The sequence below is a fragment of the Palaemon carinicauda genome, unplaced genomic scaffold, assembly GCF_036898095.1.
Source record: "Palaemon carinicauda isolate YSFRI2023 unplaced genomic scaffold, ASM3689809v2 scaffold463, whole genome shotgun sequence".
Classification (NCBI taxonomy): domain Eukaryota; kingdom Metazoa; phylum Arthropoda; class Malacostraca; order Decapoda; family Palaemonidae; genus Palaemon; species Palaemon carinicauda.
In genome coordinates this window covers 81,189-94,607 of record NW_027171721.1, presented here as the reverse complement: position 1 = coordinate 94,607, position 13,419 = coordinate 81,189, and positions in this window count along the sequence as shown.

The window sequence follows — 13,419 nt, the reverse complement described above, 5'->3', positions numbered from 1 at the left end:
AGTAGCAGCAGCATCGCTCTAATGTAGCACCAAGTAGCAGCAGCATCGCTCGAAAGTAGCACCATCAAGTAGCGGCAACATCGCTCGAAAAGTAGCAGCAACATCGCTCGAAAGTAGCTCCCTCAAGTAGCAGCAACATTGCTCTAAAATAGCACCATCAAGTAGCAGCAACATCGCTCAGAAGTAGCACCATCAAGTAGCAGCAACATCACTCGGAAGTAGCACCATCAAGTAGCAGCAACATTGCTCGGAAGTAGCACCATCAAGTAGCAGAAGCATCGCTCGGAAGTAGCACCATCTAGTAGCAGTAGCATCACTAATGTAGCACCATCAAGTAGCAGTAGCATCGCTCTAATGTAGCACCGTCAAGTAGCAGCAGCATCACTAATGTAGCACCATCAAGTAGCAGCAGCATCGCTTGAAAGTAGCACCATCAAGTAGCAGCAACATTGCTGGAAAGTAGCACCTTCAAGTAGCAGCAACATCGCTCGGAAGTAGCACCATCAAGTAGCAGCAGCATCACCTGAAAGTAGTACCATCAAGTAGCAGCAATGTAGTACCATCAAGTAGCAGCAGCATTGCTTGAAAGCAGCAGCATCGCTCGAAAGTAGCACCACCAAGTAGCAGCAGCAGCATCACTTGAAAATAGCAGCATCAATAGCAGTAACAGCATCACCTGAGAGTAGTAGCATCAAGTAGCAGCAGCATCGCTTGGAAAAACGGCAGCATGTAGCAGCAGCAACATCGCCTGAAAGTAGCACCATCAAGTAGCAACAGTATTAATGAAAATAGCAGAATCAAATATAGCAGCAGCTTGGAATAGCAGCATCGCTGGATAGTAGCACCATCAAGTAGCAGCAGAATCGATTGAAAATAGCAGCAGCATATAATAGCAGTAGCAACATTGCTTGAAAGTAGCATGAGGTAGCAGCAGCATCGCTTGAGAATAGCAGCAGCATCGCTTGAGAATAGCAGCTTGGAGTAGCAGCAGCATCGCTTGAGAATAGCACCATCAATTAGCAGCAACATCGCTCGGAAGTAGCACCTTCAAGTAGCAGCAGCATTGCTCTGAAGTAGCACCATCAAGTATCAGCAGCATCGCTCTAATGTAGCAGCATCGCTCGAAAGTAGCACCATCAAGTAGCAGCAGCATCGCTCGAAAGTAGCACCAAGTAGCAGCAACATCGCTTGAAAGTAGCACCATCAGGTAGCAGCAGCATCGCTCGAAAGTAGCACCAAGTAGCAGCAACATCGCTCGAAAGTAGCACCATCAAGTAGCAGCAACATTGCTCGAAAGTAGCACCATCAAGTAGCAGCAACATCGCTCAAAAGTAGCACCATCAAGTACCAGCAACATCGCTCAAAAGAAGTACCAGCAACATCGCTCAAAAGTAGCACCATCAAGTACCAGCAACATCGCTCAAAAGTAGCACCATCAAGTAGCAGCAACATCGCTCGGAAGAAGCACCATCAAGTAGCAGCAGCATCACTCTAATGTAGCAGCAGCATCGCTCGAAAGTAGCACCATCAAGTAGCAGCAACATCGCTCGAAAGTAGCACCAAGTAGCAGCAACATCGCTCGAAAGTAGCACCATCTTGTAGCAGCAACATTGTTCGAAAGTAGCACCATCAAGTAGCAGCAACGTTGCTAAGAAGTAGCTCCATCAAGTAGCAGCAACGTCGCTCGAAAGTAGCACCATCAAGTAGCAGCAACATCGCTCGAAAGTAGCACCATCAAGTAGCAGCAACATAGCTCAAAAGTAGCACCAAGTAGCAGCAACATCGCACGAAAGTAGCACCATCTTGTAGCAGCAACATTGCTTGAAAGTAGCACCATGAAGTAGCAGCAGCATCGCTCTAATGTAGCACCATCAAGTAGCAGCAGCAGCGCTCGAAAGTAACACCATCAAGTAGCAGCAGCATCGCTCAAAAGTAGCACCATCAAGTATCAGTAGCATTGCTCTAATGTATCACCATCAAGTAGCAGCAGCATCGTTCTAATGTAGCACCATCAAGTAGCAGTAACATCGCTCGAAATCAGCACCATCAAGTAGCAGCAACATCGCTCGAAAATAGCACCATCAAGTAGCAGCAGCATCGCTCGAAAGTAGCACCAAGTAGCAGCAACATCGCTCGAAAGTAGCACCATCAAGTAGCAGCAACATTGCTCGAAAGTAGCACCATCAAGTAGCAGCAACATCGCTCAAAAGTAGCACCATCAAGTACCAGCAACATCGCTCAAAAGAAGTACCAGCAACATCGCTCAAAAGTAGCACCATCAAGTACCAGCAACATCGCTCAAAAGTAGCACCATCAAGTAGCAGCAACATCGCTCGGAAGAAGCACCATCAAGTAGCAGCAGCATCACTCTAATGTAGCAGCAGCATCGCTCGAAAGTAGCACCATCAAGTAGCAGCAACATCGCTCGAAAGTAGCACCAAGTAGCAGCAACATCGCTCGAAAGTAGCACCATCTTGTAGCAGCAACATTGTTCGAAAGTAGCACCATCAAGTAGCAGCAACGTTGCTAAGAAGTAGCTCCATCAAGTAGCAGCAACGTCGCTCGAAAGTAGCACCATCAAGTAGCAGCAACATCGCTCGAAAGTAGCACCATCAAGTAGCAGCAACATAGCTCAAAAGTAGCACCAAGTAGCAGCAACATCGCACGAAAGTAGCACCATCTTGTAGCAGCAACATTGCTTGAAAGTAGCACCATGAAGTAGCAGCAGCATCGCTCTAATGTAGCACCATCAAGTAGCAGCAGCAGCGCTCGAAAGTAACACCATCAAGTAGCAGCAGCATCGCTCAAAAGTAGCACCATCAAGTATCAGTAGCATTGCTCTAATGTATCACCATCAAGTAGCAGCAGCATCGTTCTAATGTAGCACCATCAAGTAGCAGTAACATCGCTCGAAATCAGCACCATCAAGTAGCAGCAACATCGCTCGAAAATAGCACCATCAAGTAGCAGCAACATTGTTCGAAAGTAGCACCATCAAGTAGCAGCAACATTGCTCGGAAGTAGCACCATCAAGTAGCAGCAGCATTGCTCAAAAGTAGCACCATCAAGTAGCAGCAGTATTGCTCAAAAGTAGCACTACCAAGTAGCAGCAGCATCACCTGAAAGTAGTACCATCAAGTAGAAGCAATGTAGTACCATCAAGTAGCAGCAGCATTGCTTGAAAGCAGCAGCATCGCTTGAAAGTAGCACCACCAAGTAGCAGCAGCAGCATCACTTGAAAATAGCAGCATCAATAGCAGTAATAGCATCACCTGAAAGTAGCAGCATCAAGTAGCAACAGCATTGCTTGGAAAAAGGAGAGCAAGTAGCAGCAGCAACATCGCCTGAAAGTAGCACCATCAAGTAGCAGCAGTATCCAAGAAAATAGCAGATTCAAGTAGTATTAGCAGCATCACTCGAAAATAGCAGCATCAAGTATAGCAGAAGCGTATAGTAGCAGCATTGGTTGAAAGTAGCACCATCAAGTAGCAGCAGCATTGCTTGAGAATAGCAGCATGGAGTAGCAGCAGCATCGCTTGAGAATAGCAGCATGGAGTAGCAGCAGCATCGCTTGAGAATAGCTGCTTGGAGTAGCAGCAGCATCGCTTTAGAATAGCACCATCAAGAAGCATCACCATCGGCTCGGAAGTAGCACCATCAAGTAGCAGCAGCATCGCTCTAATGTAGCACCATCAAGTAGCAGCAGCATCGCTCGAAAGTAGCACCATAAAGTAGCAGCAACATCGCTCAAAATTAATACCATCAAGTAGCAGCAGCATAGCTAGGAAGTAGCACCATCAAGTAGCAGCAGCATCGCTTGGAAGTAGCACCATCAAGTAGCAATAGCATTGCTCTAATGTAGCAATTCAAGTAGCAGCAACATCGCTCGAAAGTAGCACCACCAAGTAGCAGCAACATCGCTCGGAAGTAGCACCACCAAGTAGCAGCAGCATCGCTTTGAAGTAGCACCATCGAGTAGCAGCAGCATCGCTGTAATGTAGCACCATCAAGTAGCAGCAGCATCGCTCTAATGTAGCACCACCAAGTAGCAGCAGCATCGCTTTGAAGTAGCACCATCAAGTAGCAGCAGCATCGCTCTTATATGGCACCATCAAGTAGCAGCAGCATCGCTCTAATGTAGCACCATCAAGTAGCCGCGGCATCGCTCTAATGTAGCACCATCAAGTAGCCGCGGCATCGCTCTAATGTAGCACCATCAAGTAGCAGCAGCATCGCTCTAATGTAGCACCATCAAGTAGCAGCAGCATCGCTCTAATGTAGCACCATCAAGTAGCAGCAGCATCGCTCTAATGTAGCACCATCAAGTAGCCGCGGCATCGCTCTAATGTAGCACCATCAAGTAGCAGCAGCATCGCTCTAATGTAGCACCATCAAGTAGCAGCAGCATCGCTCTAATGTAGCACCATCAAGTAGCAGCAGCATCGCTCTAATGTAGCACCATCAAGTAGCAGCAGCATCGCTCTAATGTAGCACCATCAAGTAGCAGCAGCATCGCTCTAATGTAGCACCATCAAGTAACAGCAGCATCGCTCTAATGTAGCACCATCAAGTAGCAGCAGCATTGCTTGGAAGTAGCACCACCAAGTAGCAGCAACATCGCTCAAAAGTAGCACCAACCAGTAGCAGCTGCAGCATTGCTCAAAAGTAGCACCATTAAGTAGCAGCAGAATCGCTTGAAAGTAGTACCATTAAGTATCTGCAGGATCGGTTGAAAGTAGCATAAAGTTACAGCAGCATCACTTGAAAATAGCAGCATAAAGTAGCAGTAGCAGCATCACTTTAAAGTAGCATCACCAGATAGCAGCATCGCGTTAAAGTAGCATCACTAAATAGCAGCATCGCTTGAAAATAGCAGTCAAGTAGCATCAGCATCGCTTGAAAATAGCAGTCAAGTAGCAGTAGCAGCATGGCTTATAAGTAGCATAAAGTAGCAGCAGTATAGCTCGAGAATAGTAGCACGAAGTAGCAGCAGCATTGCATGAAAATAGCAGCATCAAGTAGCAGCAGCATTACTTAGAAACAGGGCAGCAAGTAGCAGGAGCAGCAACGCCCGAAAGTAGCACCATCAAGTAGCAGCAGTATCCTTGAAAATAGCACAAACAAGTAGCATTAGCAGCATTGCTTGAAAATGGCAGCATTAAGTAGGAGCAGCATGTAGTAGCAGTAGCCGCATCGCCTGAAAGTAGCACCAACAAGTAGCAGCTGCACCGCTTAAAAATAGCAGCATCAGGCAGCCGCATCAAATAGCGAAAGCAGCACCATAAAGTAGCAAATGCAGCATTTCTTGAAAGTACCACTATCAAGTAGCAGCAGCATCTCTCGACAGTATAAACATCATCGCTCGAGAGTAGCAACATCAAGTAGCAGCAACATCGCTCGAAAGTAGCACCATCGAGTAGCAGCAGCATTGCTTGAAAGCAGCAGCATCGCTCGGAAGTAGCACCACCAAGTAGCAGCAGCATTGCTTGAAAGTAGCACCATCAAGTAGCTGAAGCATTAAGTATCAGTAACAACATTGCTTGAAAGTAGCACCAAGTAGCAGCAGCATCGCTTGAAAATAGCAGCATCAAGTAGCAGCATCACTTTGAAAGTAGCACCATCAAGTAGCAGCAGCATAAATGAAAATAGCATCAAGTAGCAGCAGAATGTAGAAGCAGTAGCAGCAATGCTTGAAAGTAGCATTAAAGTAGCAGCAGCAGCAGCATCGCTTGAAAACAGCACAGTCAAGTAGCAGCAGCATCTCTTGAAAGTAGCAACATCAAATAGCAGCAGCATCGCTTTAAAATAGCATCAAGTAGCAGTAGCAGCATCGCCTGAAAATAACAGCCGCATGGCTCGAAAATACCAGCATCAAGTAGCAGCAGCATCAGACAGCCAAACCAGCACCGCTTGAAAGTAGCACCACCAAGTAGCAGCAACATTGCTCAAAAGTAGCACCAACCAGTAGCAGCTGCAGCATTGCTCAAAAGTAGCACCATTAAGTAGCAGCAGAATCGCTTGAAAGTAGTACCATTAAGTATCTGCAGGATCGGTTTAAAGTAGCATAAAGTTACAGCAGCATCACTTGAAAATAGCAGCATAAAGTAGCAGAAGCATAAAGTAGCAGTAGCAGCATCACTTTAAAGTAGCATCACCAGATAGCAGCATTGCTTTTAAGTAGCATCACCAAATAGCAGCATCGCTTGAAAATAGCAGTCAAGTAGCAGCAGCATCGCTTGAAAATAGCAGTCAAGTAGCAGTAGGAGCATGGCTTATAAGTAGCATAAAGTAGAAGCAGTATAACTCGAGAATAGTAGCACGAAGTAGCAGCAGCATCGCTTGAAAATAGCAGCATCAAGTAGTAGCAGCATTGCTTGAAAATAGAATCATCAAGTAGCAAGTAGCAATAGCAGCATCGCTTAAAAGTAGCACCATGAAGTAGTAGCAGCATCACTAGAAACTAGCAGCATCCAGTAGCAGCAGCATCGCTTGAAATAGCATCAAGTAGCAGTAGCAGCATCGCCTGAAAGTAACAGCCGCATGGCTCGAAAATACCAGCATCAAGTAGCAGCAGCATCAGACAGCCAAACGAGCACCACTTGAAAATAGCACCACCATGTAGCAGCAACATCGCTCAAAAGTAGCACCAACCAGTAGCAGCAGCAGCATTGTTCAAAAGTAGCACCAACCAGTAGCAGCAGCAGCATCGCTCAAAAGTAGCACCATTAAGTAGCAGCAGCAGCATTGCTGGAAAGTAGCACCAACAAGTAGCAGCAGCCCCACCAAGTAGCAGCAGCATCGCTCGAAAGTAGCACCACCAAGTAGCAGCAACATCGCTCGAAAGTAGCACCATCAAGTAGCAGCAACATCGTTAGAAAGTAGCACCCCAAGTAGCAGCAACATCGCTCGAAATTAGCACCATCAAGTAGCAGCAGCATTGCTCTTGTAGCACCATCAAGTAGCAGCATCGCTCAAAAATAGCAGTCAAGTAGCAGCAGCATTGCTTGAAAGTGGCAACATCAAATAGCAACAGCATCGCTTGGAAATAGCAGCACCAAGTAGCAGTAGCAGCATTGCTTGAAAATAACACCAAGTAGCAGTAGAAGCATCGCTTTGATAGTAGTAGCATCATCAAGTAGCAGCAGCTTCGTTTAGAAATAGCATTATGTAGCAGTAGCAGCATCGCTTGAAAACAGCATAAAGAAGCAGCAGCATTGCTTGAGAATACCAACATGGAGTAGCAGCAGCATCACTTGAGAATAAAATCAAGTAGCAGTAGCAGCATCGCCTGAAAGTAACAGCCAAATGGCTCAAAAATAGCAGCATCAAGTGGCAATAGCATCAAATAGGAAAAGCAGCACTTCTTGAAAGTAGCACCACCAAGTAGCAACAACATCGCTCAAAAGTAGCACCAACCAGTAGCAGCACCATGCTTGAAAGTAGCAGCAGCATCAAATAGCAGTAGCAACATCGAAAGTAGCACCATCAAGAAGCAGCAGCATCGCTTGAAAATAGCACCATCAAGTAGCAGTTGCATAAAGTAGCAGTAACAGCATTGCTTGAAAGTAGCTTCAAGTTGCAGCAGCATCGCTCGAGAATAGCATCAAGTAGCAGTATCGCCTGAAAGTAACAGCCGCATGGCTCGAAAATAGCAGCATCAAGTAGCAGTCAAGTAGCAGTAGCAGCAGCAGTGCTTGAAAATAGCAGCATCAAGAAGCAGCATCGCCTGAAAATATCAGCATCAAGTAGCAGCAGCATCGCTTGAAAGTAGCACCATCAAGAAGCAGCAGCATCGCTTGAAAGTAGAACCATCAAGTAGCAGCCGCATCGCTTGAAAGTAGCACCATCAAGTAGCAGCAGCATCGCTTGAAAGTAGCACCATCAAGTAGCAGCAGCATCGCTTGAAAGTAGCACCATCAAGTAGCAGTATCGCTTGAAAATATCAACATCAAGTAGCAGCAGCATCGCTTGAAAGTAGCATAAAGTAGCAGCAGCATCGCTTGAAAACATCAGCATCAATAGCAGTATCAGCATCGCCTGAAAGTAGCACCATCAAGTAGCAGCAGCATTACTTAGAAACAGGGCAGCAAGTAGCAGGAGGAGCATCGCCCGAAAGTAGCACCATCAAGTAGCAGCAGTATCCTTGAAAATAGCACAAACAAGTAGCATTAGCAGCATTGCTTGAAAATAGCAGCATTAAGTAGGAGCAGCATGTAGTAGCAGTAGCAGCATCGCTTAACAATAGCAGTAGCCGCATCGCCTGAAAGTAGCACCAACAAGTAGCAGCTGCACCGCTTAAAAATAGCAGCATCAAGCATACGCATCAAATAGCAAAAGCAGCACCATAAAGTAGCAAACGCAGCATTTCTTGAAAGTACCACTATCAAGTAGCAGCAGCATCTCTCGACAGTATAAACACCATCGCTCGAGAGTAGCACCATCAAGTAGCAACATCATCACTCGAAAGTAGCACCATCAAGTAGCAGCAACATCGCTCGAAAGTAGCACCATTGAGTAGCAGCAGCATTGCTTGAAAGCAGCAGCATCGCTCGGAAGTAGCACCACCAAGTAGTAGCAGCATTGCTTGAAAGTAGCACCATCAAGTAGCTGAAGCATAAAGTATCAGTAACAACATTGCTTGAAAGTAGCACCAAGTAGCAGCAGCATCGCTTGAAAATAGCAGCATCAAGTAGCAGCATCACTTTGAAAGTAGCACCATCAAGTAGCAGCAGCATCTATGAAAATAGCATCAAGTAGCAGCAGCATGTAGAAGCAGTAGCAGCAATGCTTGAAAGTAGCATTAAAGTAGCAGCAGCATCGCTTGAAAACAGCACAGTCAAGTAGCAGCAGCATCGCTTTAAAGTAGCAACATCAAATAGCAGCAGCATTGCTTGAAAATAGCATCAAGTAGCAGTAGCAGCATCGCCTGAAAGTAACAGCCGCATGGCTCGAAAATACCAGCATCAAGTAGCAGCAGCATCAGACAGCCAAACCAGCACCACTTGAAAATAGCACCACCATGTAGCAGCAGCATCAGACAGCCAAACCAGCACCGCTTGAAAGTAGCACCACCAAGTAGCAGCAACATCGCTCAAAAGTAGCACCATTAAGTAGCAGCAGAATCGCTTGAAAGTAGTACCATTAAGTATCTGCAGGATCGGTTGAAAGTAGCATAAAGTTACAGCAGCATCACTTGAAAATAGCAGCATAAAGTAGCAGAAGCATAAAGTAGCAGTAGCAGCATCACTTTAAAGTAGCATCACCAGATAGCAGCACCACTTTAAAGTAGCAACACCAGATAGCAGCATCGCTTGAAAATAACAGTCAAGTAGCAGCAGCATCGCTTGAAAATAGCAGTCAAGTAGCAGTAGCAGCATGGCTTATAAGTAGCATAAAGTAGCAGCAGTATAGCTCGAGAATAGTAGCACAAAGTAGCAGCAGCATCGCTTGAAAATAGCAGCATCAAGTAGCAGCAGCATCGCTTGAAAATAGCAGCATCAAGTAGCAGCAGCATCAAGTAGAGCAACACCACTCTAAAATAGCACCAAGAGCAGCACATTGCTTGAAAGTAGCAGCAGCAAGTAGCAGCAACATCGCTCAAAAGTAGCACCAACCAGTAGCAGCACCATGCTTGAAAGTAGCAGCAGCATCAAATAGCAGTAGCAACATCGAAAGTAGCACCATCAAGAAGCAGAAGCATAGCTTGAAAATAGCACCATCAAGTAGCAGTTGCATAAAGTAGCAGTAACAGCATTGCTTGAAAGTAGCTTCAAGTTGCAGCAGCATCGCTCGAGAATAGCATCAAGTAGCAGTATCGCCTGAAAGTAACAGCCGCATGGCTCGAAAATAGCAGCATCAAGTAGCAGAGGCATAAAGTAGCATCTAATAGCAGTATCGCTTGAAAATAGCAGTCTAGTAGCAGTAGCAGCAGCAGTGCTTGAAAATAGCAGCATCAAGAAGCAGCATCGCCTGAAAATATCAGCATCAAGTAGCAGCAGCATTGCTTGAAAATAGAAGCATCAAGTAGCAAGTAGCAATAGCAGCATCACCTAAAAGTAGCACCATGAAGTAGTAGCAGCATCACTTGAAACTAGCAGCATCAAGTAGCAGCAGCATCGCTTGAAATAGCATCAAGTAGCAGTAGCAGCATCGCCTGAAGGTAACAGCCGCATGGCTCGAAAATACCAGCATCAAGTAGCAGCAGCATCAGACAGCCAAACCAGCACCACTTGAAAATAGCACCACCATGTAGCAGCAACATCGCTCGAAAGTAGCACCAACCAGTAGCAGCAGCAGCATCGTTCAAAAGTAACACCAACCAGTAGCAGCAGCAGCATCGTTCAAAAGTAGCACCAACCAGTAGCAGCAGCAGCATCGCTCAAAAGTAGCACCATTAAGTAGCAGCAGCAGCATTGCTGGAAAGTAGCACCACCAAGTAGCAGCAGCAGCATCGCTCAAAAGTAGCACCAACCAGTAGCAGCAGCATCACTCAAAAGTAGCACCAACCAGTAGCAGCAGAATCGCTTGAAAGTAGTACCATTAAGTAGCTGCAGGATTGGTTGAAAGTAGCATAAAGTTGCAGCAGCATCACTTGAAAATAGCAGCATCAAGTAGCAGAAGCATAAAGTAGCAGTAGCAGCATCGCTTGAAAATAGCATAAAGTAGCAGCAGTATAGCTCGAGAATAGTAGCACGAAGTAGCAGCATCATCAAGTAGAGCAGCACCGCTCTAAAGTAGCACCAAGTAGCAACAGCATCAAGTAGTAGTAGCAGCATCACTTTAAAGTACCACCATTAAGTAGCAGCAGCATAGCTTGAAAGTAGCAGTAGCAAAATTGATTGAAAGTAGCACCATCAAGTAGCAGTAGCATAATTGGAAAATAGAATCAATTAGTAGCAGCAATAAGGAGCAGTAGCAGCAGCAGAAACAAGTAGCAGCATCGCTTTAAAGGACCACCATCAAGTAGCAGCAGAATAGCTCGAAAGTAGCACCATAAAGTAGCAGCAGCAGTATTACTTTAAAATAGCAGCATCAAGTAGTAGTAGCAGCATAACTTAAAAGTAGCACCATCAAGTAGCAGCAGCATCACTTGAAAATAGCAGCATCAAATAGCTGCAGCATCAAGTACACCTGATAGTAACAGGATCAAGTAGCAGCTTTGCTTGAAAGTAGCACCATTAAGTAGCAGCAGCATAGCAAATTTAACAGCATAAAAATAGCATAAAGTAGCAGGTGCACAAAGAAGGCAGCACCAAGTAGCAGCTGCACAAAGAAGGCAGTACCAAGTAGCAGCTGCATAAACGAGTAGCAGCATCACTTGAAAGTAGCCGCATCATTGCTTTAAAATAGCAGTAGCATCAGCATTATTACCGTAAAGTAGCTCCAATTAGAAGCAGCAGCGTTTGAAAGTAGCAGCAGCAGCATCCCTTTAAAGTAGCAGAAGCATTGCTTGAAAGTAGCAGCACGAAATAGCAGCATCTAGAATTAGCAGAGTAAGTAGTATCAGCATCAATTAGAAAGCAGCAGAATGATCAAGTAGTAGCAGCAACATCACTCTAAAGTATCAGCAGCATTGTATGAAAGTAGCTGCAAATAGCAATAGGATTGCTTGAAAGTAGCAGAATCAAATAACAGCAGCATTGTTTGAAAGTAGCAGCATCAACATCACTCGAAATAGCAGCAACACTGTTTAGATGTAGCAGCATCGCTTGAAGGCAAGAGCTTGGAAGTAGCAGTTATTTTCAAGAACTTGAGTAGTAGCAATATATGTTTAGCAAGGGAGCTTGAGTAGCATCATCTTCAAGAAACTATTGTTTGAAAGCTTCTTTTCCACTTCTTACAGCAATATTAGTTGTATTAATTATGCTCGAGTGAAGCAGTATATGGAAAAGATAGTATCAGTTTCTACGACTTTCATCACCAGCTTATAAATTGAACCTATACATCCATTTTCTGCTGCCCTTGTACGACGTGTTCTCTCCTATTTATCCGACGAGTCTTATTTGTAGATTTGAGCCCTTCAATCTACCTACTGATGCTGTAGTCTATGACGTTCACCTCCTCATACGAAGTAGCCTGCTGTCACTTCTGTAATATTGATGGTCCCTGCCTGCATACTAGATTGTGTTCATCATTCATATGTGCTTGAGAAATTTCACCTGTGGAAAGAGAACTACTAGTCATTTGTTTCTTCATGATCTTGTGTACAAATTTACATGTGATTAGGTATAATTTTACTTGTCAATTATGTTTACGTATTCGTATTTGAGATTTTGAAAATATTGAAAAAATTCTTAGATCTATTTAGTATGAATGTATGTTCCTATAATCAAATTATTTGTTACTTATAAAGGAGCAATACTACTTTCATCCCCTGGCTAATAAGTATGTCAGGTTAAAAAAAATCCTAAATATTGTTGGAGAGCAATAGGCTTTTTTAGGTATTGAAATCTTTCAAGTAATTGAAAAAAAAAACCTACAAGATTTTTTTGGATTATGGTACTAATTTTCTTTTCTTTTTATCAGAATCCTATTTTCATTTTTCCTAAATACCAAGTAGGATTTGTTAATATGGGAAAATAGCTAATTATGTAATTGAAAATTTTAAAATTAATCAAGTTTTCAACCAAAGTTAACCAACTTTCCATAAATGATCAAGATTCCCTTCCATTTTAGTGCCCAACCTCATCCTGCTAAGCAAAACTGATATTTACATTAATGAATAATCATAGGTGCTCCAGCTTATACTGCCATTGTTGTTGACCAATAGACAAGATTACGTAGCTTGAAAACTAATCACTTTGACTGGGAATTATTATAGTTATATTAATCCATGAATAACACTTCATCTTTCTCTTACAGATCTGAAAAAAAATAGATTTTAGAAACTGGGTAACTTATAAACCCCCCATTTTCATCCTGATAGTTTCCTTAACCATATTAAAAATCATAATCTAAATAGATTCACTTTTGTATATATGAATCTGGAGTTCAGATTAAGTCATCAGTAAAGAATCCAATAATGAAATTACCTTATCACAGACCACAACAGAAATACAGACAGTCTAAAGATAAGATGGCAAAAACCTTTCAAATCCTCAAGGCAAAAATCACTTGCAATAAACCATAGTAAATGACGGAAAAAAAACGTTTACGTCCCTTGAAATTAGCAGTAACATAGGAGAAGTGGTACATATTATTAAGCAGCAGTATGAAGTAGTAGCACCATCCCTTGAAAATAGAATCAAGTAGCACCATAAACTAGCAGTAGCATCCCTTGAAAGTCACAGGGTTAAAGCAGCAGTAGCATCCAGTAGCAGCAGCATCACTTGATAGCAGCAGCATCAAGAATTAGCAGCATAGAAATTAACGGCATCAAGAATTAGCAATATCAAGAAGCATCAGCATTATTACTTTAAA